A 23,769-nucleotide genomic window follows, 5' to 3' on the forward strand; every position below is an offset into this window, starting at 1 on the left:
TGAAGTTAATCATCAAAATTAAAAAATCATCAAATTTAAATTTGGTAAGGCCACCAAATGTAGTTGTGTATGAACTGTTTGGGGGCATTACTCTTGTCATCTTAACTATATGCAGTGGATGGGCAGGAATAGCTCTTCTTCCATGGATCTCTTGGTAGCCATGCTTAGAAAACATCTACAGGATAAAAATAAAGATCTGTACCCTTGAAATCAGGAGCCATTCTCATATTTTCAACCGTCATACTACCCAGCATGGCGAAGAGTGCTCGGCTGGGTGTTCAGTGGTTATGTGTACATGTAAAGCCAAGAAAGTTATTTGACCTTTCTTGAGCCTCAGTTTCTTTGCCTGTAAAATGGAGAATATGTGGAACTATCCACACAAAGGCCCTAGAAGAGTTCCTGGCACATAGTAAACCGTACAAAAATGCTCTCTGTTGACTCTTCTTGGCATCCCTGGCAGGCTGCGAGACCCTGCAGGTTGCAGAAGTAGGAGCGGCATGGTGCCAGCTTTGTGGCTGGGCCCTCTTCCCAGATGGTCTCCTCCCTCTGCCCTGGCTGTGCTCCACTTCAGGAGAATCTGACGGACCTGGACACACCCAGGGCAAGGGTCCAAGCTGTTCTGATAGTTGGCCACAGGGTTAGAAATGCCTTCCTTTGTAGGCAGTGTGAATCATTTATTGCTAGCAATAGCAGGTAAGGAATTCCCACGCTGGATGCACGGGTATTGTCTGTCAACCAAACACAAGCGCAGTTTATGTGAACACAATTCATACTTGAGTTGCCATTGTCAAGGCAGGCTTCAAATTGGCCTGAAGTTCAGAATGATCTAAATTTTAGAATGTGCTGAATTAAGCTGCTAGTGTATTGCCGACCCTTTTGGCATACCGCCTGGGGCCCTTTCTTGCATGTGGCATGGGGTGGGGGGTGGGAAGTGAGAAAGGGGCACTGGAAGGGGATAGAAGGGAAGGGCCTCAGCCATATTTTCTCGTTGATTATATTAAAAAGCATTTTTGTTACTAATGCCACCTTCCATTCCAGAAACAAAGTGCCCTTATTATTATTAATATTATGTAGACAGCTGCCATTGCCTGTAGTGTGTTTATTTTCCTACAAGTCCCTTAAAAAGACCTCAAACAGAGGCACTGTTTTCTATATGTTAGCGATTAAAAGCACTTCTGTTAAGATGCAAATACCTACAGGGTGGTCCTTAGGTGTATTATTCTGACTTTAGGGAGGATAATTTCTTAGGTGATTGAGAGCAGGCTTTCCTGGGGTGAGAAGCAGTTGCACAGAGGTCTTGGCCACTGCAGGTGAAAGGATGAAGAATTCCGTTGAGGAGGAGGATGGTGAAGGGCTCTGAAGACCTTTCCCTCATCCCCCATGGCTGACCCGGACTGCTTAGTCTGGGCACAGGGCACAGGCCTGCCGCTCACTCTGCCCCTTTCATTGCCATCCATTTGTAATCTGTAGCAAGCCCTGGGGAAGTTTGTGTGTGTATGTTCACTAGTCATTTGAATTTTCCTCCCTGTTGGTAGAAAATGGATTTTCTTGTTTCCCTCTTAAAGGCTGAAGCTGACTGATTTAGTACTCACCCAGGCCAGAATAGCACCCAGAAGCAAAATAGCTCTGAAAATGTAATCACACCTGTATCAGAAGAAAAAGGGTGTGAGGGTGGGGGAGGGTCCTGAGAGTTCCAAATGTCCCACAAGTCTCGGTGACACACAAGTATTTTAGGAAATCTCATGCCCTCTATTTTCTCTAAAATGTATTAAGTCTTTTCTAAATTTACCAGCTTAGGTAATTACCTGAAGGTCTGATCATCTGTCAAACGTGAAGCTGGCAAAGGGGAGAATGGTGTCCCTGGGAGGAGACTGCCCCTGAACCAAGGACAAATAGTGCCACTAAGGTATCTCACAAAAGGTCACTGCAATAGTCGCTTTTTTTCCCCAATACCTGATTTGAACTTTTTCATGCCCCATCAGCACCTTGATACCAGTACAATTGGGGGCTTTTAAATATACCCGGTGGACAGGTAATTTATTCCCTTTTTCAAACTAGGAAACTCTTGGCTACCTACTGTAAACTGAATACTTCTCTCCTTGGAAATCTCAGAATAGGTCTGTGTGATATCAAACACCTATGCTGGGAAAAACAGGAGCAAACAAAGCCATAAGGGACCGCCTTTGAAATGGAGCCTGGGAACCATTCAACCACATAGGAGCATTTGTTTGCTTTCCTTGTTTCCCCAGAACCATGCTCACCTGGAGGCAACAACCTCTACTTTGTCATCTGTTGAGATGAGGCGGGGCAGGGGGAGGGAGGAACTTTGGCTGGCTTGGCAAAGCATTCCCCATGGGCGACTGTTTCAAGAGTTCATATTTTAAGCAACCCTCAGCCTGCCATTCCTTTCACTTGGGGATGCTCCAAGGGCTGTGCCTGACTCAGCTTGGGCCTGATTCTGTGGTCATTACTTAAGTCCAAAGTTCCTGGTTCTCTGACTTTGGTGGGGAGTTTTGGCTGCATTGAGAGGGTAGGGAGAGCACCTTGGTTGGGACTAGCTTTGTGTCAGGTATGTTTGAAGCTCCTTTTTTTCCTTGATGAGCTCTAATTACTTGTATCAAAAGAATTAAGGAAACAAGGAGCTCTTTTTCCTGGAGCAGCACAGTTGACGGCATATTGATTCTATGTTGCTCAGGAAGAAGGGAGGGGGAGGGAGTACTTTTCTCCATTGGTAATGGAGCAAGAATCAAGTCCTCAGAGTCTTTCAGGTCACAGCAACAGATGGACTCTAGTTACTTAGTTGGTGGCTGCTTCTTATAAGGATACAAATGGAAGAAACCATTATTTTACCTGGACTGAAATGCCAGATAGGACAAAGCCCAGCTCTTGTTACTTGATTAGCTTGGCATTCCCCAATCATCAGCCTGTGATTTATCCTACTCCAGGGCTCTCTCACTGTGCTGCTTTTTTCCCTCCCTATCCCTGCTATCAGGGAACTGAATTATTATGTGTCTTAACTTCAAACTGCCTAAAAAAGATTTGGATGATTGTTAGTCACTACCCAGTATAGAGTGTCCTGTTGACCAGACCTTTTCCCAATATGCCCATTGACTGACCTCTATCAGGCTCCTCTTGGTGCAGATGCCCACCTCTGGTCCAACAGGTGTAGCAGCTAGTGAGATTACCTAGTGGATAACATTTTGATCCATGCATGACTGACTGCCATGGTTTATGGCCTCAGAAGGAGGCATGGATGTGGCAAGCACTCAGGCCATTACGTTTTGCCCAATTCTGGAGGGCCATCTGTGTGGGGAGGGATTGCTAAATACTCTAAAACTTTGGAATGCAAAAAAGTTTAAATTTGATACCCCTTCAGCTTAGGTTAGCTCAAAAGTGAGGTGAGAAACCCTTTTCTAATTCCTTCATGGGACCCTGGGCAGCTTTAGCATACAGAGAATCCTCCACATAGCTAAGCTTCAATACCCCAAGGACGTCAGCACCCCAAGGGTGAATGTGACTCATGTGAGGGATAAGAGGTAGTAACAAACGTGATGCTGGAGGGGACCAAATTAGGAGAAGAAAGACATTCTGGATACTGGGTGGTTGAAGCTTGAGGAGAATTGTCTGTTAGGACACGTGGGAAATCCTCTGATGAGTTGTATGTGGGGCTCCTTTGAAAAAGGCAGAAACTGGCAGGCAGAAAAGAACCACTAAAACACAGGCTATGATAAGGAAAAGAAAAAGAAGGTTCTAAGAAAAGGGGTAGAGAAAGAAAAGAAATGCTATTTAGGGAGAAGAACTTCACCTTTGTAATGTGTAGAAGTTAGCAGGCAATTCTAAAATTCCATTCACTCAGGATTGGAGAAAAGTGTTTAAAACGACGCCCAAACCAAGAGCAAAATACTTTCTCTCCTAGAGCAGTTGCGAGGTCATCTATATAGATCTTGCCAGAGAGGAAGCCAGTGGAGTGACGTTATGAGGAAAATGACATCAAGTAATGGTTGGAGGCAAAAGTGATGAGAGCCTTAGAGCTGGATTGCACAGAGAACAATCTGTACAGGTTGTAAAATCAGGTGCCTTTGGAACAAACCAAGGGCCAGCCTTGGTTGACATAATAGTCTATTCCATGAGCTTCTGGCCAGCAATTGTGTACTGTAGACATGGACATCTTGAACATCCAGCAAACACATCCAGCTCTCACATCTATCTGTAATAGGAGCTGCAAGTATTCCTTGACACCTTCTGAAGGAAAAGGAAGAAGATTTGTTGAAAATGGAAGAAGAGTGATATTTTGATATATATGTCAGTGCAAATTAATGTAGATTATAAAACATCAATGATTTTAAAAGAGTGGTTCTGATATAAATGTATAGTTCTTTCTCATTCAGGAGCTGTGGGGAACTCTAAGGCTGGGAGTGGTCTGGTGTTGCTGTAGCATCAGTAAAGTTCTGCTGGTCATCCTGCACATGTACAGTGTTCTTGTCAACACAGGATACATGCCAATGATCTTATTTTCTTGTATCAGGGCTTTTGCTCAGAGTCTCTGCTAATAAAGTTGCTCAAGGTTAATTTTAAGGACAGTTTTCACTAGCAACTGCTAATAAGGTTTTTTTTTCTACCAATACCATATTAAAAAATATTGGGTAGGCCACAGTGGCTCAGCATTCAGAGTTCTCTCCTGCCATCCTGAGACCCAGGTTCGATTCCTGGTGCCTTCCTGTGGGGGGGGGGGGGAAATATATGTATATATGTATATAGACTATCTTCTCTGCTTGGGACCTTGGGGATTGGTATCTCTTCCATTTTTCCCTCCAGCTCTCTCCCTCTTTTTATTTGGTTTCAAGTTACCACTGAGATTCTTGACTTTGTAGCCTATTCTCTGCTTACGATAGATAGCCATAGAAGGGATTAAATTCTGCCTGTTGGTTTACGTTCAGATTGTCCCCCAATATTAAGCAGAAATACAAACTCGGTGCCCCTTGCCCTAATACTGGTCTATCACTGCAACATTGGAGTTCCCGTTAGCAATTTTATGCCTCCTAGAGTGAGGGCTTTAGCTATTAAAGCCATAAAGAGCACCAAGCGGGCGGGCCGCGGTGGCTCAGCGGGCAAAGTGCTTGCCTGCTATGCCGGAGGACCTCGGTTCGATTCCCGGCCCCAGCCCATGTAACAAAAACGGAGAAACAGAATACAATAAAACAAGAAAATGTTTAAAAATGTTTCCCTTTCTTCCTTCCTTCCTTCCTTCCTTCCTTCTATCCTTCCTTCCTTCTCTCTGTCTTTCCTTTATAAAAAAAAAAAAAAAAAAAAAAAAAAAAAGAGCACCAAGCACTTCTGCATCATCATCCCCCAAATACTACATGTAGTTACTGAAAAATGCCATATCTCCATTGCAAGAACTAGTGCTACCCATCCCACTCTCTGACCACCATCACCACACCATATTCCCCTATACTTGGGTAGTAGTTAGGTTCAGGTGTCAGCTTGGCCAGGTGATGGTGCCAGTTGTTCTGTTGCTGTGGATTTAAATCATTTGCATGTGAATTTCATCTATGACTGATTACATCTGCATTAGCTAAGGGAACTGCCTTCTTCAATGAGTGAGGCTTAAAAGGAGAATTCAGAAGTGAGCTCAGCAACTCAGCAGCCCGGAACACCTCAGCTTGGCGTTCAGAGCTCAGACCCAGACGTTTGGAGATACAGAAAGGAATCGCCCCGGGGAAAGCCGTTTAACCCCAGCAGCTGGGAGGGAAGGCCAGCAGACGTCGCCATGTGCCTTCCCATGTGACAGAGAAAGCTAGAAAAAAGCCATCTGCCTTTCCTCCAAAGAACCGTAAATTTGTAACTAAATAAATCCCCCTTTTAAAAAGCCCATCCATCTCTGGTGTATTGCATTCTGGCAGCATTAGCAAACTAAAACAACTTGCATATTGCTTCACATTTTCAAGGTGCTTTATAGCCATTGCCATATTTGATCTGCACAACCTCCTATGACCTATTCATAGTACCTGCTATTACTTTGTTTTCAAATGAGAAGCCCAAAGCTTGATAAGGTTTAATGACTTGTCCAAGTTCATGCAGCTAGCCAGTGGCAGAATACAGGAAAACCAGTTACTCAAGGCATAGGCAATGCTCAGGGCCCCTCCTCAGTTTACTCCCTCCTCAATCATTTTCCCGACTCTGTAGGGAGCTGCTCTGTGAGAGCTGAGAAAGATGAAGGCTGGAAAGGATCTGACAAACTAATTTACATGAGGTAATATAAAATGCTGATAAGCTTCCACATGTCACATCTCTTGAGGACATTTGTGTCTTAATGGGCCTTATTCAGTTATATAACAGGAAGGGATATACTTTCCTAAATATGAAAACGCAGGCCTTCCTGAGAAGTTGACCAGGGAGGTATTGGTGAAAAATGGGACCTTTCTGATACTTTCTGAAACTTCTCCGTACACACCATGTCCAAGGTCCCTGATAGACGAACTCCTTACTCCTTATGAGGTCATTTACCTCTGAGAGGTGGGTGCGGACCAGGTGCCATAAATGCAGGCAGAGTGGCTTGAGTATGCATTCATCAAGTGGAGTCTGTGCTTTGCTTTGACTTCATTTATCCGTCAACTTAAAAATTTCCAAATTCATAAACACTCTGTATTTACCACGCAGCAACTTCCTTACCCCACCTCCCCTCATCCCCTGGTAATCAAGCCTACTTTCTGTCTCTATGAATTTGCTATTTCTACGTATTTCCTATAAGTAAAATCAAATAGCATTTGTCTTTACGTGTTTTGCTTATTTCACTCTGTATAATATTTTCAAGATTCATCAGTGTTTCAGCATGTCTCAGAACTTCGTTCCTTCTTATGGCTGAATAATATTCCATTGTGTATATACCACATTTTGTTTATCCATTCATCTGTCAATGGGCACTTGGTTGTTTCTGCCTCTTGGCTATTGTGAATAATCCTGCTGTAAACCTTAGTGTGCAAATATCTGTTTCAGCTCTGGTCTAGTTTTGCTTCATTCTTTGCCACTTCTATGGTTCCAGAGCTCTACCATGAAAAGGAGCAGCCCAGCAACACAAACCTTGGCAAACTGCAAGGGTTAACTGGTTCTGCACCAAGCAAGCCTGGCTCAACCCTGTGAATCTCTTTCTCACATTTGCTGCTTATTCATAAACCAAGCCCATCTGCTGCGCAAGTAGCAATCAGCCACTCCTGTTTCAGATGTCAACTGCCCCAGCTGTTTCTCTCTCGCAGTAAACACGAAGGGGAGAGTAATTGCCACCAAATTAATATTCCGGGTTGATTATTACTAGGCAGTGAAATGGAGACTGACGAATCCCCCTCCACGCCTCACTTCACCCCAGCTTCATGCATCATACACCCACCCAGAACACCCCGGGTTACCACCTCCCAGCAAGGCCCAGGTGAAACCAGAGGCTTTGTTGTGACCCAGGTCACCTGGAAGTGCAGATATGGCCTGTGAGGGAAACTTGACACTGCCCTTCGATCCTGCTGGGCTTTGATAGTGAAGTTTACTTTGAAATTAAGGAAATGAAGATGCTGCCTGAGGTTGAGGAATTGGCTCTTGGTCCTTTCAGGGCATTTGTGAAGTGCTGCAGCATAAAAGACAGAGCTAAAGGGGCACACTCTCCAGGTAGCTACTCGAAAAAGTGACTTCGCTCTCCTGCCAGCATTTCCTTCCACGCTACTCTAAAAAGTGACTTCGCTCTCCTGCAACAGGTCTGAGCTCTGTGGTCTCACCTACCTGACAATCAAGTCAGCACACACGCCTCGTGGGGAATGTTCTAACAGGATTTTGAAGTGTCTTTTTCTAACTTGCTATAATAAAAGTTCAGCATTTTACAACGGGGCAGTGTTTTTGGTATGTGTGCATGTGTGTACATGAGCAAATTGCAAGTTTGGGCAAGTGGGATGGATCCACTAGAGTCAGATTTGCATGATAAAATTTTAGGGACTTCTAACCCTGTCCTCCAAAACCTCCTTTCCACACCCCACAATCTGAAATCCTTTCATTGGAGGCCTGGTTCTTTCTGTCTGCCTAACCTAACTTCAGTGGGTCAAGTTTGCAGGCGAACCCTCCAACCCCAGCTTACTAGAGAGCTCTGAGACCTTGGGCAAATTGCATAACCAGCTTTCCTCACATGTAAATGGAGATGATTGTACAGATTGCAAGGACTACTGTAAGGATTAAATAAGACAGCAAAGCACTAAGGCCTCATATCTACTAAACACAAAATAAATGCAAGCTATTGTTATTATTGTAAAATAATGCCAAAGGGCACTGACACAATCACAGCCAGACATGGGTTCCATGTGTGCACCTTCCCTGATGCAGGCCAGATGACTTGGTGGTCAGAGGAGCCTCCTGACTTTGGCCTTAGAATCCCAGCTCTGTTCCTGTGTGGCCCCTTCTCGCTGCACCCAAGCTTTCTTCCTGTGCAAAATGGAGATGATGGATTTTGTACCTGCTCCATAGAGTTACTGTGAAGATGAAATGAGTTCCCCTATGTATCATGAAGAGAGCTGGACCTGGTGCACTTAAATATTTAAGTGTTAACTATTTACACTCCTAAGATAGAGGAAAAGCAGAGACAAGAACAGTGGTGAGAACAAGGATGCCATTGAAAAGGAGACTGGGGTGCTGAAAAAACAACTTGACTGATGACCAGGTCCTGATCACAGAGTAGGTACACAGTTGTCCCTGGAATTGGTGTGCTGTGACTATAGGTTCACTTGACTCACCTGCTAATGTTATTTCCAAACTGGAACTAAAAACACCTGCCAAAGTATAGAGCCTGACAAGTTCTGGGTAGTTCCACCATGGTGACATGGAGGGGACAGCTTTCATCAGGCTCTGCAATTCTAATGCCATTATTAAACATCACATTCCTACACAGTCACAACTTTTTAAAGAGGAAGAGCAAGCTGGGAAAATGAGGAGAAACATTGAAAGAGAGTCTCGCTACATGTGAGTAACTGCTTCTCTGGAAACAAGTGTGTGTCCCATGTTGACAAATTTCAGTGCACATCATCAGTCAGAACCTACTCAGCTTGTAAAATCAGAGTGAAGTTTTCTGGAAAAAGCGTGAGGAGAATCAATCATTTGCATCATCAAAGGATTCTTTGCTTCAGAAAAAATAGAAAAAAAAACAAAGAAAGGAAAATAAAAACTGTAAAAATAAAACAGGGGTAGGGGTTTCCTACATGGTCTCTTTAAACTGCATCTTTTCTTGGTGAATTTCAACCGGCCTCAATTTGCAAATATTTGATTTATACTGTAGCATATAAACCATATGTTCTTGAGGAGACTTAAAAATGTGTAAAGTGAGGTACCCTGTAGGAAGGATATTTAGAGAAAATTAAAACAAACGAGTGAAAAGGAGCTCTTTTCTTTATGGAGAACTAGAGCAATTTCAAGTGTGTAAGTTGAAACATCAGCTGAAAAACAGCTGCTCCTCAGAAGGGGCTGAGCCAAAAGAGTGAGGTTGGGAGGAAGTCGAGATGAGAGCTGTTTAGTTCTTTAATGCTCCTGTGTGTGGATAAAAGGGTGAGAAGGAGGGAATCTTCTTTGGCACCAGCTGTGATTCCAAGCAGTTCTAGAAGTTTCTGCTTCACTGAGTATGATCTTCCTGCACAGCCGGCTGGAGTTGAGGAGCTGGGCCAAACACATGGAGCAGTAATGTCTCTGGGCCAGCGGGCCAGGCACCTGTGAAGCCGTGGCCACATTACGTTCTTCAGAAGCTGCTTTTTGACTTAACAGAGCACAATTTTCCATGCCATATGTGCAAAGCATTTTAACCATTAGTGTCTTCTTGGCTCCTTCAGGCCTCTTTTTTCCCTACTCAAAAAACAAAACAAAACGACAAACAAAACCCTCCCCAAACTCCAGCTGATCACACACAAATATTTTGCCTCTGAAATCCACTCATTTTCTCCTCAAAGACTGGCATATTTTTAACCTGTGGAGACATGAATGCCCCCATCTGCTCTTAATTAATGCAAATTCCCTTCTCCTGGGTTTGAACCCAATCACATTAAACAAGGTGCTTTGCTAAGTGCTGTGAGGCGTGTCGAGGAATCACAGGCAACGGTCTTAAAGGAGCTTGCATTTTAATTTAATGTAACTTAATTTTGATTTACTTTCCATGTAACTGCCTATCTGATTTCTTCAAATTCTACTGAAAAGTACCCACCCCCATGTAAAAATTCCCCATGCTTAATACTTGAAAACAGTCACATTAAATTCCGTGTAGCCGAGGTGGGGCAAAAGCATGTGCCCATATGTGCAAACACAAAGAGACACAGATATGCAAATTATCTGTCTCAGAGTATGCTGTGACTATACTTTCCCTTAAACAATATGGCCTTTTTTGGACCAAAGAAAGAAAGAAGGCATTGATCAAGGATCATATATAGCCCAGGCATAATGGACCATGATGAAGATGGTGTCGAAGGGTGGGCAATGCTGGAGGCAGGAAGAACAGCAATGGCTGCTACTGCAGTTGTGCAGGAGAGACATGGCAATCATTGTCTACAGGGAATAGAGTCAAGATATACTCCAAGGTAAATTTGTAGGATTTGCTAGTTCCCTAAATCTGGGGGAAAAGGGAAAGTTTAGAGTCGAGGGATCCAGGGATCTGGCTGGGTTACTAGGACTGTGGCATTGATATTCACTGAAATATAGAATCCATGGACAGGAGCAGGTATGGGTATGAAACATAATGAATGAAGTTTGGGACTAATTAAATTTGAGATTACTGGAAGTACCCATGCATCCAGTCAATTGTCTATGTAGAAGAGTGCTAAACAGCTGAGAGGAGAGGCCATTGCTGGAAAGCAGAAAATAATTAAAGAATGGCCAGTTAGAAGGGTCAATCATGGAAGCCAATGATGGACAGAGGGCTAGGGGTACTCACCATTTCAAGCACTGTGAGTACCCAGGGAGATAAGGATTGGAGCTCCCACACTGGATTTGGAAAAGTGGAAGTCATTGGTGACTCTTCCCGGATGGTTGTGGTGGCACAATGGGGAGGAAGACCATTTGGTGGAGGACCATAAAGCACAAGTGGCAGTGGGTGCAGCCAGACCATTACATTGATCCTGCAACCATTTGGCCGTTAGTTACAGTGGGAAAGTGTGCAAGGTTGCGTAAAGGCAAATCAATGTGCGTTCCTAGGAGAACATCTTAAACAAGTGAGTAAAATAATCCTAGTCTCTGGTGCCAGTCTCCTCTAAGACATGAGGCACATGTCCTGTGTGTGTGCCCAAAAAGAATGTGAAAGGACTCAGATCCTTTCAACATATGAAGGGAACAATTTAAAGATCATTACACATTGATGGGCATACAATTACGATGCTCCTGAGAGCCTGAATGCTTTTACAAAGCTTCCCCACCAACCTTTACTGGACACCAAGTAGAGCATTGGTAGATGACAAATACCAGCATTGCCAGTCGAGAGATGATACATTTAAATGGTTAAGTGTCTCTTAATCACTTTTAGTAGGCCTCAACACTTCAATTACAGGTGATATCTGGAGAGGGCCAGAACGATTGGGTTTCAGTTGTGTGCAAGGAATTTACCAGGTATACAGATTTGACTCTCAGTGTGTAATTCAAATTTCTTTACTAAACTCAGTCCCTACAGCATGTTAGATCTTTGAATACTTTAAAATTTGACTGAACAATTCTAACATATGATAGGGTTATAGGACAATCTATTTTTAAAAAATCTCTCTGGGCTGGTTGGTCTTTATATGCCAAGCATGTGTGGTAGGTGTGTTCTTCCCCTAGCACTCTTGATGGCTCTGCTCTGATATGCCCATATGTCTAGTCCCCTCATAATCCTGCACACAGTAAACACTGAGAACATGTGCATTGAGTGGCCCATGGAAGGACCACTGTATCTGTCAATATGTGGCTCAGGTTCCGTGTAGCTCACAGCTCTGGGTCAAACACCTTGGGCCTTCTCTGGAACCCCAGATTCACCCTCCCCACCCGGACCTCCTGGTCGAGATGGCAGTTTCTGGCTGGTTCTCCTCCCATCTGCACCCACACCCTCGTGAGCCTCCTTCGTCCATTTCTGTGTACCTACTCACCAATTTCTGCCCTTTGTGGGAAATATTAAAAAGCTCATAAAGAATGCAGTCTGAACGGTGACTTAAGCCTGTGTTTCATTTATTAATGCTGCCTCTTAAGCTTCTTGATCAGCTGAGCTTTGGAACTTTTGCCCACCTCAACTAGATGACCTCTGACCCCTTCTAGGTAGACACAGCATATCATAGTCATTGAAAGTGTGGCTTGTGGCATCGTGCTGCCTGGTCCCGTGTCCTCGCTTTGCCATCTACCCTCTTGATGCCAGAGGCGATTGCTCAGCCTCTCTCTTTTATTGGGGATTAAAAAAGCACCTCTCTGGTCTGGTTATTAATGAAGATTAAAACAGTTAATACATATTATGTGTTTAAAATGGTGCCAGGCATGTGGTAAACATTCCATAAATGCATTGGAGTTGTGGTGGTGGTTATTACCTACTTACCTAAGCTTTTTCACCTGTGCTTCCCTTACTGCAGCACCATGGTGTGGCCAGAACTGAGCTGGAATTAGTGATGCCGGCTTCACTGAAGGCCTGTCCTATACAACAAGCACTCTAGGACACAGGCTCTCAGGGAGCATTCGTCAATGACAAAGTAACATGCTTGGCTTTCAAAACTGCTCTCCTTCCTGGAAAGAGGTAAAAAGCAAAGTCAAGTCACTTTCTCCTTAAATGATGTTTTACTGCATAGCATTTACTAATCCTGCAGTCCTTACTCTTCCTCACCATTTCCTGCCCCATTCAATTTCCAGGGAATAAGAGAATCTTGGAGATATTCCTGAATTAAACAGGGCCTAGACACTTAACAGGCAGACATAAACCTCTTGAGCATCTTCACTTATGAAGCCAGTTTCCTAACTCCCTTGGAAAACTGGCTTTGCCTGTTTTGGGTGAATCTGCTACTTATTGATAACTGGAGGTAGGGGGCAGCTGTTGCTCAAGTCGCACCTCTCCAGGTGATCTTTCCATGAAGCCTGGAGAGAACTGCCTCTCCAACATAACTATCAGGCTGCAGGTCCCAGAAGAAGCCAGGCATATGCCTCCATGTAGAGCCAAACACAGAAGGCATAAGGCAGGAGAAAAAACACACCAGTGAGCACTAGGAAGAAGAAACGAGGTGAAACCTGACTCTTCTTTCTACATCTCACAAGTCCTTCTGGCAAAGGGAAATGACCCAGGGTCCAGGCAGCCTTCAAGGCACTGCTAATGGCAGAGAAAAGAGGTTGGGGATGAACAACTTTGCAACAGTGATGGCAGCCTCAATTTATTTAGCACTTACTATGTACCAGGCACTGTGCTGAGTTAGTTTTTTTTGAAACTTGATGTTTCCTACATTTATTGTTTATATAAATGTTTGTTAAAAACAAAGTCAAAATAGTTTTAAAAACTATATAAATGTTAATGAGGTTATGTCTGGGAAATAAGTATGATTTAAGTGATCAGAAGGTATATCAGACTTTACATCAGAGTCACGTTTTTTACTTTTATTATGCCACTGACCTCGTCATGAGCAATGCTGGTGGCACTAGAGCAAGGTTTCTCAGCTTTAGCACTACTGGTGTTTGGGGACTTTCTTTGCAGTGGGAGGCTGTCCTGTGCACTTCAGGATATTTAGCAACATCTCTATCCCCTGCCCACTCACCCCGCAAACACACCCAGTTGTGTGACAACTAAAAATGTCTCCAGATACTGCCAGAAGTCTCCTGGGGGAGAATCTGATCTGGAGTCCCATTAAAATACTCAGGAACTTCTGGCTCCAATGCTTACTAGCTATGTGTCTGTGCATTTGGTTTCTTGGTAGCAAATCTACCAGCCACATCATTATTTCAAAACTCTTAATTGAAATCATTTGCAGCATGTTGTGCTTTGAACAGAGCCTGGCCTGCAGGACACTTCAATAGATGTTAGCTAGTTTAATTATTCTAAGTTTCACTTTTTTTTTTTTAACAGGTGAGAAGACTGAGACTGGGAGAAGCAGGTAACTTGTCACACCGTCACCTGACACTGTGGCTGAGCTGGGGCTCAAACTCAGATCTGCTGCCTCCAGAGTGGCATGCCTTCACCTGGGCTTACCTCCAAAGACAGCTTGGCAGCCTTCCTGGGCTGTCACTTGCCTGGGGTCTTTACACCTACTACTCAGCTACTCCTCCCTGACAGCAGCAGCCCAGAGCCTGCCGTCCCAGGAACAGGGGCCACAGTGGCCCCAGCAGCTCAGCTGAGGCAGCCACAGCAGTTCCCTGGTATTTGACGCTGTTTGCTGGGAGTCACGAGTGGTGACTATCAAGGATTACTATTTGTGTATCCATGAGTCACAATATGCCAGATACATAAGAGCCAGATGTCACAGCTGCCACAGATGAAGCCCTGAGCAGACCCCATGCATTCCACGTGTCAGGCCCATAGCCATTCATAAAGCAGCTCCTTCCCAAAATCTAAGTCTTGAGGAAAAAAACAATTCCGAAGTTAGCTGTGTAATTATGAGACTGGTTGCAATCCATCCCCAAGCCTTTCCCTCACACCTCTCTTACTTTTAATTCTGCATTCATTCTTCCATGGTTGGAAGCAGAGTGTCCATCCTTTAATCCTCATAATGGAAACAGGAATCGGGAAGACAAAATAGATGAAGGTAGAATAACAATGTTTTTCCTGTTCTGAATTTTACTACTATAGAAATATCTCCTGGTCAGAATTGGACAGAGGTATCATTAGCCCCCTCTGCCCATTCACCCCTTTTTCCTTTATTTTCTTTTTGTCAACTTTGGACAGAGCCACTTTCCCAGTAGCACAGCTGAAAAACCATTAAAAACACATGCACTGTGCATACACCAGCCTCAGGTATTTCGAGGTGTCTGGAGTAAGGATTAGAGAGGTTCAATTTGGCTGCCCCTGTTAAAATTTCAGCTGCACCAAGGGATGGCACTGTATATCAATCCAGGGCTCAGGAAACTAGTCCGGTTCTCGAGACCGAGAAAGTGCAGCTGTGCGGGGATCAGACCGAAAGCAGTGGGTGAGGCTTCCCTCTCCGCATTTGCCTTCCACCCGGAGAGAAGAATCAGGGAGAGACCAACCACTGTCAGGATTCTGCCTGGATGGAGGCACTTGCACCTGCCATTCCATAGCTCTTTCGTACACAGGTAAGCATTTAAAAAAAAAAACTAAACTAAATTTAACACCCTCTGTTAAGCATTTTTCATTTCCATTTTTTGTCTTCCTCCAGGGCTTGAAATTTAATCTCTCTTTTAGCAAAATAGATCTGGCTCCCTCTCTCCCGCTGGCTTTCTCTCCCCAGTATCCTCTGAGCGCCTCTCCCACAGATAGGCTCAGCTGATTATGAAGCCTGTGCATTGTCACCAAGGCCTGTTGTCACCACAGAAATATGTTTGGGGGCAAGTGCTCTTCCATCCCCCACCCCACCAGGGTGCCCCTGCTAATCTTCAGGTTCAGCACTTGTCAGGTATTGACAGCTAAGGAATCCCTTTACACAACGCACCCACTGTGGGATGCCCTTGCATGTGAGAGTGAGTGTGAGTGTGTGTGTGTGTGTGTGCACGTGTGCATGCGTGTTCCACTCTCCTGTAAGGTTCCCAGTCTCCCATGGGCCCCACTATGCAGTAATCAGGGTGACACAATGCCATTCAGTAGCTGTTCTAAGAAACTTCGGCCAAGGGCTCAGCTCACCCTCTTCCGAGGTTGTCTTGCCTGACATTTCTCCCCTCCCCAAGAGGCACTTTTCCGTAAATGAGGCAACGCAGACATCATTCACCAGCTGCATCCCCGCGCCTTAGCTTGATGACCTACGTTATTGGCTAGCACAAAGTCATTTTTTAATTTAACTCACGTCCGGTTAGGCACAAAGATATTTTTTTAAAGGCTACTTTGTAGGGGGTGAGTACACAGCAGGGTCACTCCAAATTCATTCCAAATCAGAACTCACAGGCCAACCCCACAGGGAGACGAAAGAAGGAAATGACTCACTCCTCAGGTCCACTGTTCTCTTGTAATACATTAAGACTTGCTTTCCCAGAGCAGAAGACCAGGGACCATTGCTGAAGCTCAGCCACTACTTGAAATCAAGTCCTGCCTTAAATAGCAGCCATTCTCTCCAGAGACCTTCGAGAGGAAGGCCATGCCTGACAATCTGTATCTATGCACCAAGCCATCTCAGATAGTATAAACCATCCTCAGAAGCAGCCTTCCCAGCCCCTTACTTTCTCACTATGAGCTTTTGAATGTCCATCATTCAAATATAATAGATTTACTATTTATTTTTAAGACCTCATTAATAGGAAGCATCACTTATTTTCCACCAACTCACCTTTATACAGGTTCATTGTTTTCAAGTGAACTGGTTGATAAGCTTAGAATTGGATGAACACGATGCTTCATTCTTCATTGGACAAAACTTATTGTGTTTATTTACTCATTCACCTTTCCAGCAATCCATCCATCCCCTGAGAAGCATGTACATGCTAGGGGATACAGGAGCTAGAGATGTGAATAAGAGTCTCTGTAATTGGTGGGCCAGTGGGATGGTGGGAGAGATTGACAAGTGAGTAGCACAATAATGTGGCATCCCCAGCTGGGTGTCAGGAAGCCCAGTGTAGGGACATAATGCAGATGGTAGTGCCACCTGCAGGCTCCAGGAAGGCTTCAGAGACTGGACAAGCAGGTCTGTACCTGGACACAGGTACAACAGGCAAAGGGAGCTCTTTGAGCTGTTTCAGCCTCACTGCCTTTACTCACAGTGGTTTCTCTGCCTAGAATTCCCTAACTCGGCACTAAGGAAACTTCTGACACAGAGTACACACTTAATAAATGCCCTCTAAAATTTTTTATGAAAGACTCAATGATGATGAGTAATTAAAGGAAAGATGGAGGTAAAAGAAGCAATAAATGCAAGAAAGTAAAAATGATTGTAGTTGAGGCTGAGTCCCACATGGTATGGGAAAGGCTGCTCCCCAATTGCATGTCCATGGCTGACATCATCAAATGATGACGGAAGTGAGTTCCAACAGAAAAGGACTTGCGGCCCTACTTAGCATGGCACATGGCTGGCAAACAAAATGGAACCCCTCTGCCATTCTATGTGCAGACTACACTTATAAGGAACTTCACGGTGAAGAGTAAAATAAATAAATACCTACAATGTATTAGAGAGGAGGAGATTTTCTTCACTGTACATACATGGAGAAAAAAATATGATAGTCAGGACATCTGCATGTCAGTCACATCGTATATGGTGGCACAACAATAAGAAACTTGGACTTTTCTAGAATGCCCATAGTTTTGTTTTGTTTTGTTGAGAATGGGATTTGTTTCTACATTTGACCAACATTTTTGATAGCCTATGATGAGCTAGACTCTCTGAGGGTGTTAGAGAGTTGTGTAGATAAAGGGCTATGGCATGAGAAGAAGAACGAGTGAAAACTTCTCAAAGTGAGCATTTAAGAAAACTCCAGAGAATTTAGATTTGAGCTGGACTTGAAAAATGGATAATATTATACATGGAGGTATTCTGTATAGAAATTTCATTTCAGGGAGAAAAAAACAGCCTGAACAAAAGAGTAGTTATAAAAATTAGGAGAAGGGGAAATTATAAGGAAGCACTGTTTCCAGAGTTTGGGTTTGGAAAAGGAGCATTTGGGTTTAGAAACGGCCAAAAGGTTAGGCTGCAGACAGACTGTGGAGGACATTGAACGTGAGGCTCTGGAATATGGATTTTATGACTTAGGCAATGCGGAGCCATTTGAAGACTCTTCAGCAAGGAAGTAAGTTGTGTTTCAAAGTGGACTGGATGGAGGATAGATTAACTTGAGACACCCCTTCCCATTTATCTGAAGAAGGGTATTTTTAAACATAGTTTTTAGAGAGGAATTACAAACCTCCTCCAGAGCTGGGTAGGTCTCTTCTACTTCAACTTCCATCAAAACCAAAATGAAAAGCTTTCCCCGAATTGCTCTGCTAGTTAAAGATGTGAAATCAGAGGCCTGTGACTGAATTGAGCCATTGAGCAACTGAGCCAGTCTTAGGAGGATGGATTTCCGTCTGAAGCATCAAAACCTACAGACCCTACTTAGCAGGTGCTGCTTAGAAATGGATATACCCCATTTGGGGTTTCTTTAAAGGTGGGTTAGTGTCTTGTGGGGAGAGCTGAGTGATGGTCAAGACTGGGGGTGATTCTAAACATATTTAGTAATCAATATGGTAAGGGCATGGGCCAATCAGAACAGAGGCCAGCCATGGGACTGGTGGGCCCAGAAAACCCCAAGGTGCCTGGTGCTACCTAGGAGCTTGGGGAGGGGCAGTCAAGGTGTTTGAGGAGAGGACTCGGGGGTTCAGGAGAATAGCCATTTTCTGCTGAGTTCAGAATAATTTAATATTTTAGTAACAGCATGGCTGTCCCTGTTTTATGATTGACAATTTGCCATCCCTGGTTGGGCATATGACCCTGAGCATCTAAATGGAGTCCTGTCCACACCACCCCCCAGCTGTGTGACCTTGGCCACTTTCCTCTGTTTTCCCTCCTGCAAACTAGGAGTGACAATTACATCTTCATGCCAGGGCTGTTGTGGGATTTTATTAAATAATTGTAAAGTGTTTCATACAATGCCGGGCATATACTTAGTACCCAATAAATGAAGTTATTATATTAGTCATATTTTTATGGCCCATACCCATCACAGTGACTTTGGATATTAATATTGGATTAAATGCAAATTAGAAATTTACCTAAGCCAACAATTCTCAAACTTTCTCCATCCGAGGCACCCTTAGTATTTCAGTAATTTTTTCACCATGCCTCAAGGCCAAATGAAATACCTCCCGGATTTATTTATTCAGTAGTTAGACTTAAACAACTTAAGCAGTTTATGCTTTAAGATAATTTGAAAAATATAATATCCACAAATTGGGAAAAAATGATTTCATTCTAAATCACCTGAGTTACTAATTAGGTATGTGTGCCTGTTGGGCCCTGAGCAGTTCTCAGACTTTGGATCAGACTTGGATGGTGTGGTCGGCCAGATGCTCCTCCAAAGACAGCCACATCAAATCCCTGGGGTGTTGGGCGTGGATGAGACAGAGGTCACATGCTCGCTGCAGAGATATAGCAAAGCTGTCTCTGTGGGAACAGGCACCTGATGTCCTGAAAAGACTCAAGTGTTGCAAAGCAGCTTCAGTCTGGGGTGGAAGGAAGCCTTGAGAAACATACATAACTTTGACTCATCAGGGCACAGGGAAGCCAATGGTTCAGCCTGTGCTTCCGGCTTCCCATTCTTTAGTTACACTTTTGTTACTTTCTTTACCTTGCAGCCCTATAAAATAAACAGTGTTGAACCTTTTGGCATCTTTGAGTCTCCATCAGAGCTCAGAGTCCCACCTGGTCCCAATGAACTATATCTTTGTATCTTCTCTTTCTTTCTTAATTCCCGGTTGCCTCCCTTCAGTCCCAACGCTGGTGCTGGTAACTCCACTGGGGCCTGAGAATGTAATCTCATGTGGTAAAAGGGTCATTACAGATGTAATTAAGATAGGGCATTGATGGAGGTCATCCTGGATTATCTGCATGGGCCCTAAATTCAATGACCAGCATCTTTATAGAAGATACATAAAGGAGAACAGAGAAGAGAGGCCATGTTACAGCAAAAGCAGATATTGAGGGAGATGGCCACAGTTAAGGAATGTGTGGCACCCCCAGAGGCTGGAAGAGGCAGGAAAGGAATCCCCACAGCCTTCGAAAGGAACATGACTCTGCTGATACCTTAATTTCAGACAGCTAGCCTTCAGACTTTGGATCAGACTTGGATCTGTGAGACAATAAAGCCACCTACCTAGCTCGTGGTACTTTGTCACAGCAGCTATAGGGTATGCAGTATTGTTCCCAGATCCTCATCACTTTTTGTATGGTGCTTGTTTTTTCTCAGAGAAACTGCCAGAGACATTGCTTTTCAAAACTATAATAGCACTGAAAGCAAAGTCCTGTGATCTAGTGTTGAAACTGAACTACTTTGAGCCACTAGTTTGAGCAGTGTCCTATAGACACAATTTCCTAGAAAATGTAGGATGCCTTGCAGTGTCTCAATAAGATCACTGCTATACTCTGAGATTGGAAGGCAGCTTGGAAACCAGGAACCGACCCAAACTCGTTGTGGCCTAAGTAGGTGCCGAAGAGTCCTAATGCACAGTTTCTCAAATTTCAGTGTGTCTAAACATTGCCTCTGGGACTTGTTTGAAATCTCAGAGTCTAGGGTACCACCCTAAATACTTTGATTCAGTAGATCTGAGTGAATCCCAAGTTCTGTGTTTTCAACAAGAGATTTGGGTGCAGGGGTCTGTGGACCACGCTTCGAGAAACATTGTGTTAGTGACTCAGAAGTGTCTGCCTTCTCCCTGAAAGAGCGAGAAGTCTACTCTGGGAAACAGAGTGCTTAGAGAATGCAGAGTGCTGTACAAAAAATAAAATAAAATAACCTAGCCAAAATTGTTGTCAGCTTCATGTAGTCACATGCATCCCCTGCGCCTGGCACTATGCTGTGTGTCATGGGTGTTTTAGTTCCCCAGATCCTCGTTTAAACACACATGGTATCAATCAGTACAAGGAGCCAGCAGCCACTGTGTTCATAATTTTCATACTTTGGGGTCTTAAGAAAAAGAAGTGATGTGTTTAAGAACCAGAGATGTCAAGAATCATGGCCAATGAGATCATTCATTATATCTATTCAATCTGAGAGAAAAGCCCGGACCACCAGTTCAGCACAGAGCTGCCTCCATCTCTCAGAAAGAAGGGGATATAGTCAGGCTTCCTGTTTCCAAGTGACAAAATATAACAGGTCACCTTGGAAACTTAGCTAATCGCTTTGATCTTCTTTAGTTTTCTCATCTGAAAATATGCAAGTGTAATAATATCAACCACAGAGGAGTGTTGCAATTAGTGGATAAAATACATAAGTCTAGCACAAACCAAGGTATACAATAAGTGCTGAATTGACAGGAAGCATGGCTAGTGGATGATAGAAGATGATCTTAACCTTGACCATGCATTAGAACCAGCTGGAAGGCTTCATGGACTGCAAATGGCTGGACCCCTACCCAGAGTGTCTCATTTGATAGGCCTGGAGGGCCCGTGAATCTGCACCCCAGGTGATGGTGCCATGCCCGCACCACACTGTGAGGCCCTACTCTAAAGCACACTTGCCTTTCTCTGCTGTCTTACTTGACACTCCCACTCTGGTTTTGCTTCATCCCACCAGGGACCTCCAAGCCACTCTGGATGGAGAGACAGGGAGTTAATTAATTCATCCTGGGTAAGGCTTTATATAACCCATTACTTTTCTACCCATTACTTAACATAGACAGAAAAAATGCAATGGTAGAAATTATTTCAGGCACTTAAGATCCTGAAGGGTAAAGAGATGAAGAGGAAAGACAGGTTTTCAGGGCTTTAGAAATCCCACCTTCCTTTAGTGTGAGATGCCTTTGGAAAACCAAGCACTTCCTGATTTGGCTTCACTTGACGAATGAACACCACTGAGTCAAATTCTTTGCTCATCTGACCTTCTCCTTCTTCCCTGCAATTGCTGTCCACCCCCCACCCCCACCAACTTTGCTACCTAGGACAGTGTTACATTGGGCACTCATGGCTGTGCCCACTGCCACAGAAAGAGCATTGTTTGATATTGCCTCCCAACTAGCATAGGCAAGATGGATATTGGAAATTGGGCAAATCCCCACATGCTGATATTTCTTCTTGGACATCTTAATGTTAAGTTTCAAGGAGAGAAAACCCTAAATCTAAGACTGCCACTCAAGGATCCTAGGGGTACAGAGTAGAGATTTAGAGCTTTTCTGGGAAACCACCTATTTTCCTACAAAAGACACAGCACAATAAGAACTTCTGAGGTGAAATAGGAATTACCAGCTATGGGAACAAAATGGCTCAAAGTTGGCCATACCTGCCACCACCCTACCCCCTCCACCTGAATGAAAAATAAACACATGGCACCTCTCTGAGGCAAACTGCTAAAGGCATGGAATAATTTATACTTCCTTATCACTGTGTCAGGTAGAAGAACACCATGGAAGCATGAGAAACACAGCTTCCAAACACTGCTGGTCAGCAACCTTGGGTTGATCCAGGAACTCACCCCTTCTCTCCAATGGAAATACAAGTGAGGGAGGCTCTGCAAGGTATTGCTGCTGCCTCTTGACAAGAGACTTCCCACACAGTACTCATTTCCTCTGCAATCCAATTGGCCCTCACTAGTATGTGCCCATGGATATGTAAGTAAAAGGAACCAACATTTACTGAGTGCCTCTGTGTATGAGGCCTTATGCTAGGTATGTCCCAAATAATGATAACCCGTTTAATCCTCACAACAGCCCTGGAAGGAATGTGCACCCCATGTGAACAGATGAGGAAACAGTTTTAAACAAGCTTGAGTTGGTTACCTAACACTAGTGATACAACTGGGTTCAAGCCAGGATCCATTTGAGGTAGAAAACAAACAAACAAATGACCAAGATCGTTGTTCAAATCTAAAAATGAAATGTAGTTCTTAAACTCACATACACAAAATAGTTGGCTTACCCAGGAACAATCAGTACAGAAGCCAGAACAGTGTTCCAGTTGTTATAAGATTATGAAAATACTGTCCCCTCCTTCATAAATTATGTCAGCTGATTTTAGAATTAGACCCTCATCCTCTCCTGTCTTTCTTCTACTTCCCCAGCTACTTAGGGTTCCTCTTAGCCATGTCTCTTGGTTAAATGAACTGCTCTAGATGGGAAGTTGTGCTCTATTGACATCCTTGAATGTCAACAGAGCACAACTGGGAGCAGCAGGGCAGAGAAGATTAGCATTGAATAGAATGACATTTATGGAAGCCCTGTAGAGAAGGTTTAGACCATTCAGGAAAGGGAGTTCCCTTTCCAGTTTTCAGTGTAGTGGTAGAAGGTTAGAGCCTGGCAGAACAAAACCAGAAAATTCCATAGGAAATACCTCTTTTAATCCAAGGTTCTGTGGCTAGATCTGTGGAGTGGCTATGGAAACCTTTTCTCTTGCCTTGCAAAGGCACAATCAACAAGAAATATGAGAAGAGACAATATTGTTAGCACATTGGGAGAGGGTGGCGAGAGGTGGATGGGCGTTTGGAGGCCAGTCATACTGCTGAGGCCAAGGAAACATGAGCACAAATACCAGACTACAAGCAGTGGGAATAGTAGAGGCCCAGATGGAGTTGTGGTTAGGAATGGCAGAGATTTTCTCAAGGCCCCACTGCTACCCCTAAGGATTGTCCTGAGGCCCTAGCAAGCTGCTAACATAGTCTGAATCAGACAGAGGGAAGCAGAAAAAAGCCTCTTTCCTCCTACTCCAAAACTTCCCTCTCAACTCCATAACTCATCCCACCATCCTGGAGGTCTCTCCTTCTCAAGCGGTCCCTACTTACCATCACTGTGGTCTTTCCTTCCAAGAAACCCTTGAGTTCCAAATGCATCCTCCCTATTCAAGTTCCTAAATCACCCACCACCCCAAGTACACCATAGCACCTAAGGCCAGGTGTGCACACACTCATGCGCACATGCAGGGCTCTCCTTTTTATCCCTCTTGTGTCCTGGTCAAACCAGCCAGCCCCCCAATACATGGTGTCCCTCACATGGGCTGC

At 44.1% G+C, this 23,769-nt stretch overlaps 1 long non-coding RNA gene across 7 annotated transcripts in view; it reads left to right on the plus strand.

Moving 5' to 3' along the window:
* LOC143649283 (uncharacterized) overlaps positions 1-18,733 on the plus strand; it is a 128,099-nt gene extending 109,366 nt beyond the window's left edge. For 2 of the 7 annotated variants that reach the window (XR_013158944.1, XR_013158945.1), the window contains 4 exons: positions 1,793-1,906; positions 12,588-12,748; positions 14,060-15,243; positions 16,134-18,733. This is a non-coding gene — a long non-coding RNA (uncharacterized LOC143649283). The remainder of the gene's footprint in view (positions 1-1,792; positions 1,907-12,587; positions 12,749-14,059; positions 15,244-16,133) is intronic. The other 5 variants (XR_013158943.1, XR_013158942.1, XR_013158946.1 and 2 more) reach the window with 4 other exon arrangements.
* Positions 18,734-23,769: the final 5,036 nt, after the last annotated feature.

Source organism: Tamandua tetradactyla, chromosome 1 (assembly GCF_023851605.1).
Source record: "Tamandua tetradactyla isolate mTamTet1 chromosome 1, mTamTet1.pri, whole genome shotgun sequence".
Taxonomy (NCBI): domain Eukaryota; kingdom Metazoa; phylum Chordata; class Mammalia; order Pilosa; family Myrmecophagidae; genus Tamandua; species Tamandua tetradactyla.